The sequence below is a fragment of the Manis pentadactyla genome, chromosome 12, assembly GCF_030020395.1.
Source record: "Manis pentadactyla isolate mManPen7 chromosome 12, mManPen7.hap1, whole genome shotgun sequence".
NCBI lineage: Eukaryota > Metazoa > Chordata > Mammalia > Pholidota > Manidae > Manis > Manis pentadactyla.
This window is the reverse complement of record NC_080030.1, coordinates 25,156,496-25,163,465: the sequence shown is the minus strand read 5'-3', so window position 1 is coordinate 25,163,465 and position 6,970 is coordinate 25,156,496. Positions and strand designations below refer to the sequence as shown.

Genomic DNA, 6,970 nt, shown 5'->3' with positions numbered 1-6,970 from the left:
TGAGTTTGGGAGTATTCCCTCCTGTTCTATTTTTTGGAAAATCTTTAAGGAGAATAGTTTTCATGTCTTCTCTGTATGTGTGATAAAATTCCGAGATAAATACCTCTGGCCTGGGAGTTTTCTTCTTGGGTACTTTTTGGTTAACATTTCAATTTTTTGCTCATAATTGGTTTGTTTAACTTTTGTGTTTCTTCCTTAGTCAGTCATGGAAGGTTGTATTTTTCTAGGAAGTTGTCCATTTCTTCTAGGTTTCCCAGCTTGTTAGCATTTAGGTTTTCATAGTAGTCTTTAATAATTCTTTGTATTTCTGTGCAGTCTGTCGTAATTTTTCCATTCCATTTCTGAATCTGTTGATGTTTGTTGATTCTCTTTTTCTCTTAATAAGTCTGGCTAGAGACTTACCTATTTTGTTTATTTTCTCATAGAACCAGCTCTTGGTTTCATTGATTTTTTCTATAGTTTTATTCTTCTCAATTTAATTTATTTCTCTCTGATCTTTATTATGTCCCTCCTTCTGCTGACTTTAGGCCTTGTTTGTTCAACTTTTTCCAATTTTGATAATTGTGATGTTAGACTATTCATTTGGATTTGTTCTTCCTTCTTTAAATATGCCTGGATTACTGTACACTTTTCTCTTAAGACTGCTTTCGCTGCATCCCACATAAGTTGGTGCTTTATGTTGTTGCTGTCATTTCTTTCCATACATTTCTGGATCTCAATTTTAGTTTGGTCATTGATCCATTGAGTATTTAGGAGCATGTTGTTAAGCCTCCATGTGTTTGTTAGCCTTTTTGCTTACTTTGTACAATTTATTTCTATATTTATACCTTTGTGGTCTGAAAAGTTGGTTGGTAGAATTTCAATCATTTGGAATTTACTGAGGGTCTTTTTGTGGCCTAGTATGTGGTCTATTCTGGAGAATGTTCCATGTGCATTTGAGAAGAATGTGTATGCTGTTGCTTTTTGATGTAGAGTTCTATAGATGTCTATTAAATTCATCTGCTCTAGTGTGTGGTTCTGTGCCTCCGTGTCCTTTCTTATTTTCTGTCCAGTGTATCAATCCTTTGGCGTGAGTAGTGTGTTGAAGTCTCCTAAAATTAATGAATTGCATTCTATTTCCCCCTTTAGTTCTGTTAGTATTTGTTTAAACTATGCTGATGCTCCTGTGTTGGGTGCATATATATTTAGAATGGTTATATAATCTTGTTGGACTGAGCACTTTATCATTATGTAGTGTCCTTCTTTATCTCTTGTTACTTTCTTTGTCCTGAAGTCTATTTTGTCTGATACTATTACTGCAACCCCTGCTTTCTTCTCTCTGTTGTTTGCCTGAAATATGTTTTTCCATCCCTTGACTTTTAGTCTGTGCATGTCTTTGGGTTTTAGGTGAGTTTCTTGTAAGCAGCACACAGAAGGGTCTTGCTTTTTTATCCATTCTATTACTCTGTGTCTTTTGATTGGTGCATTAAGTCCATTTACATTTAGGGTGACTATTGAAAGATATGTACTTATTGCCATTGCAGGCTTTAGATTCGTGGTTACCAAAGGTTCAAGGTTAGCTTCTTTAGTATCTTAGTGCCTAACTTAGCTCACTTATTGAGCTGTTATATACACTGCCTGGAGATTCTTTTCTTCTCTCCCTTCTTATTCCTCCTCCTCCATTCTTTATATGTTGTTTGTTTTATTCTGAGCTCTTTCATGTTTCCTTTAAGTGCTTTTAGTGGGTACCCCCTTTGCGAGGCGCTGGGTTCTCGCAGGTGGGAATGTGGTCTGGATGTTTTCCTGTGTCTTCTGGTCTCTCTTTTTGGAGGAGATGTCTGTTGTATGTTCAAAAGTATATGTGGTTTTGGGAGGAGATTTCCACTGCTCTACTCACGCCCCCATCTTGGAGTTTCCAGGGAGCTTAAATTTTTAACAATAATTTTTTTTAATCCCTTACAAATTCTAGACTTTCTTGCCTAACACACAAGTAGGAATATGCCATATGTACTATCATTTTTATATGGGTTCCTTAATTCAACATATTGTACATTTGAAATATGTGCAGTTTATAATATGCAATTATACTCCAGTACATTAATTAGAATGTTAAGTATCTAGTGGTGCATTAATTGATGTAAGCTCTAGAGCACAGGTAGCAGATTTATGCTGAGCAGTGGTAGGAGTTGCCCCTTTAACCTGGAGAATGTAAAATGTCATCTAGGAAGCCTTGGTCATCACGTGTAGTTTATTCATTATTAGAACAACTGATGAGGATTCTTTTAGTAAAACAAATGAAACATTATTTCATATGATATGTCACTTGAGAAAAATTATTTGTAAAACTCTACGTCTTATTAGATAAATGAGAACTATAAAATATTTCTGATATACAATTGGAAGGAAATGTGAGAAAGTAAGAAAACAGCACAGGAAAAGCTGTGGGATATCAGAGGGAGCAGAAAGCTAATAAATTGAGTTACATAAAGAGTAAATGAGTTGAAGTCAAAGAAACTAAAATTCATGAAATAAATAGGAAAATACTATGTTCACAGATTAAATAATCACACTTTTTGACTCCAAGGCTTTGACATCAGCAATCATGGGCCCTTCTTCAGTCCTAGGGCAGCTGGCCCTTTGTTTCCTTCACAAAGAGTCTTCTCAGAGCCCTCTTTATGTATTTTTTGCTGACTCTGAAGCTAATGGGGTGTGGCATGGGTGTGACCACGGTGTACATCACTGAGACTGCTGCACTTGAGTGTGAGCTGTGGGTAGCAGGAGAACTAATGTACACTTCTCGGCTTGTACTCTAAAATAGGGAGATAGTAGATATGTGAGATTCAAATGTGGAATATGCTATATGATTTCCCAAGATGATGAAATTCCACATATGGAGGATACTATGTTAGAGTAAGTGTAAAGAATCCCAGTGAGGGAACAACCAGCCAGAAGCCCAGGTATCAGATGCATCACCATACAATTAAGAGAGGTGTCAGAACAGGCAAGTAGGACCTCTTGACTGAGTTCACACACAAAAAATGGTGGATTTTGAAGACTCTGCAGAAGGGAAGTCATGACACCAATAAACTCAGTAACAAGGAATTCAGGACACTTATGATCCAGGACACCAAAACAGCAGTCCACAGAGCTGGGGGTTCATGATGACCATGTAGTACAGGGGATGACAGATGGCCACATACTGGTCATAGACAATTACAACCAGAAGGAAGTTGTACAAAATCCCAAAGATTATGGAAAAACACATCTTACTGATGCATCCTTCATAGGTTATGAGTTTTCTCTTGGTCTGTATTTTCACAGACATCTTTAGTATGGTGGTGGAGGTGAAGCCGTTGTCCAGAAAGGACAGGTTGGAGAGAAAGAAGTACATGGGTGTGTGCAGGTGGGAGTCTGATCTGACAGCTGGGATGATGAGCAGGTTCCCAAACACAGTGATCACATACCTGGAGAGGAGAAGCCCAAATAAGAGGAGCTGAAGTGATGGTTCCTCTGAAAGTCCCAGAAGAAGAAACTGAAGTCTGTGTATCATTGCCTGGTCCCATGTAGTTCTGGTGATGACTAGGATTAAGAAAAATGACATGATTAATTTTGACACACATGGGCATTACTAACATGGAGAAAATGTTACCATTACAATGGTATGGGGGGAATCAGGTACAAAAGGAATGGATGGAGGGGTTATTCTTACATATATTTGAAATTAGTGGGAATTTATAAAGATGAAATGGAACAAGACATTTCTAAATTGCATTAAATGCAAATTTTGGAATCACTAACCATGTTCTGAATTTTGGATCTGCCACATTAGGACTTTGAATTGGAAGAGACAACCAATTCATCAGGCATGTTAATATCCTCACCCAAATAGTGGGGCGGTAGTATTCATCCTTCTAAGGTGGTCAGTAGATTTAGTCAATCCATTTATGTCAAACATTGATCATAGCTCCTTCCTGTTTATACAGGAATGTTTATTACTGGTGGTTATTCTCTTTGTTCATCTTGTGTGTGTGTGTGTGTGTCCATGTGTGTGTGTTTATTTGCATGTTTGCATGTGCACACATGCACCAAAATGTTAGGGGCATATTTACTGTGGGACACAGTGAAAAAGCTTGAAATCCACGGCAATAAGAAAATATGACTTTAAAAGATGGCAACTCCTGCTAATAGGGGAAGAGCAATGTGAATGGGGAGCCAGAAGGGGTAGGTACAGGGAAGACAGGCAGCCAGCATGGGTGCTGACATGACCTCAGACTCAAGAGACTACACGCTGCCTGCCACTTGGCCCATCGTGGTGTCCACCTCAGACTCTGATCTAGGTGCTACACCTGTACCTATTCCTTGTTGATTTGACCACATGTGGGTTTATGTGGTCCAACAGTGGATGAGCCTCCTCTTCCCTCAATTTTTTGGTCGCTTATCTCCTTTGTTATTTTTGGGCTTTGGGATTTAATATCTAATGATGCTTCCAATAGACACACTCTAGTTCTGGTTCTGTTCCTTGTCAATATGCAATAAGCTTCCCAGATCACACCCTATAAAATCCTGCATGCATAGTCTATGACAATCTAGCCCATTTATTTGTGTAATTTATCTTTAATGATATTATGTCATACAAATACTTATCTAATTGTTTCTTCTCCAACATAATGTATGAACCCAGTGAGCAGGCACCTAACCTTCTTAGTTCACTGGTGTGTTTTCAAAAAGCTGTGCATTCATATAGACACAAATCTTAAGAAATGAAAATTTATTAGATAAAAGCAGTTGCAAGGAAAACAAAATTATGTTAAGTATAATGGATTCATATAAATAAATTCTGTATGGTCAACTCTTTTATTCAGTCACATTGTGTTATCCTCATTGCTTTACAACACTTGAATTTCTTCTGCATCTCTGGTAGTAATATTTGCTTTTTATGCACATTACCATATTATTTAATATCTAATTTTCCTTATTCCACCATTTAATGCCTTGTGATTAGCTATATTTTTATAAAGAACAGCCTAAGTAATGAAATAATTGCAAAATAATTCTCCTTAGCACACCCTTCATACATACTAAACACAATTGTTTTCATGTGCATAATGATGATGCTGAGAACTGCTATTGCAACATAGGATATACATCTATTAGTTTGGGACCTTCTAATAGAAACAAAATTGAATAATAATCTAATAACGTCAGACTAATTTCTGAAAGAAATTATAACAAAATAAGTTAATCACTTCTGCATGGGCCTCTAATACAAGATTAAATGAGCAAAAGCATGAGAAGAAAATAATAGGAATGTTTACATTTCCATTCACAGTGATGGAAACAGTATGAAAAGATATAATTTAATCCTATATAAACATAAATGTACTCAATCATGCTTATGAAAAACATATGCCAAACATATGGAAAACACATGCCCTTTAGTTGAATATAAAAAAGAGTGCCCCACAAAAGGCATGAGGTGATTGTTCTCTATAAAAATATAGCTAATCACCTGTCCAGCCCAAGGTGGACAGGCTGAGAGTCTGCAGCTGAGGAAATAGTACAGATCCTTATCCACTCCTTAGGTACTGTTTCCATTGTTACTCCCACCTCTGAACACATGATTTCCCTGTGGGACACTGCTCTGGACAGAATGGAAAGTTTCTCCTACTGATTCTCTGTTCCCAGAAAACAAAATAAAGTTGAGTGAATCCAGTTTTTAAAACTCCTTCTCTTGAACTCTCCTGCCTTCCTGTGGTCTATCTTGTACCTTATCCCAGTCTTGAGTTAACCTTCTCTCCAAATCAAAGACTGAGGAACCTTTCTTGACTAGGTCCCATGGATCTCAAAAGTATTGTTCTGTGACAAGGAACATCTCACAGTAGAACATTTCTATTCCCATCTTCAACAAGGGAGAGAGGTATGTTGCTTTGCTCCAAAAACCTTGGGTTATATCATTCTTAGTTTCATGATACTCTTTAAAAAATCAAGTAGGAGATTCATACTTGTAGCAGTTTGAGTTGTCATTTAGTCCATCTTTTATAAATGTTAACTAATTATAAGATGTATTATATCTTTTTATGTACTTTGCACTATATTTAGAATCTCACATAGACTGTCATTTCATTTTTATAAAAGTCCTTCCTCTGAACTCTGTGTTACTATGAACCTCATTCTACATTTGCATAAATGGAGTTCAAAATGGTGACATGAGCTGCTTCAAGTTATCAACTAGAACACCATGAGCTTTGATTGGAGCTCCCCCAAAATATTTCCAGTTCTCATACTTTGGCCAGTGGTTCTCAGCCAAGGGTGATTAGCCCCAGGTGACACTGACAAAGTGTGAAAATCTGTGGTCACCATAAGGGGGGACCTGCAACTGTTCCCTAGTAGGTTGAGACCAAGAATGCTGCAGAGGAAGAAGTATATGAGTATGTAGTATGTTCAGGTGGAGTCTGAGCTAACAATCAGGATGATGAGCAGGTTCCCAAACACAGTGATCAGGTACATGTAGAAGCAAAGCCTCCAAAATGGGCTGATGTTGTTGTTCCTCAGAAAACCCCAGAAGAAGAAATTCTCAAATCTGTGTATGATTTATTTGGTACATGTTGTGGAGGGGACTACCAGAAAATAGAAAATAAATAAATGATTAATATTCACACATGTAAGTATTAGTAACCTAGCATAAATATTATACATATATTTGAGAGCAAAGAAATTCATTTCCATATTTGATGTATGGATGGTACTCTTTGGGCCTCCCTAGTTCCACTTCTATAGGAACTCCTTTCCCATTGTCCACCCGATCTTCAAGTATAATGTGTGCTTCTGTTTTATTAAGAGTATCTTTCATTTATCTGAGGAATAAACATTGAATACACACCACATTTTAAGCACTGTCTGGATATGAGTTGTTGAAAAATTAAACCGCTTGCAGTCTAGTGCTGGAGAAGAAGTAAACAAATAAAAATAATAATGCCACCTATCAGATGTT

At 37.1% G+C, this 6,970-nt stretch overlaps 1 pseudogene; it reads right to left on the bottom strand.

The window, feature by feature from the left end:
• Positions 1–2,599: 2,599 nt before the first annotated feature.
• LOC130679785 (olfactory receptor 7A10-like) lies at positions 2,600–3,529 on the bottom strand (annotated as a pseudogene).
• Between the last annotated feature and the right edge of the window lie 3,441 nt (positions 3,530–6,970).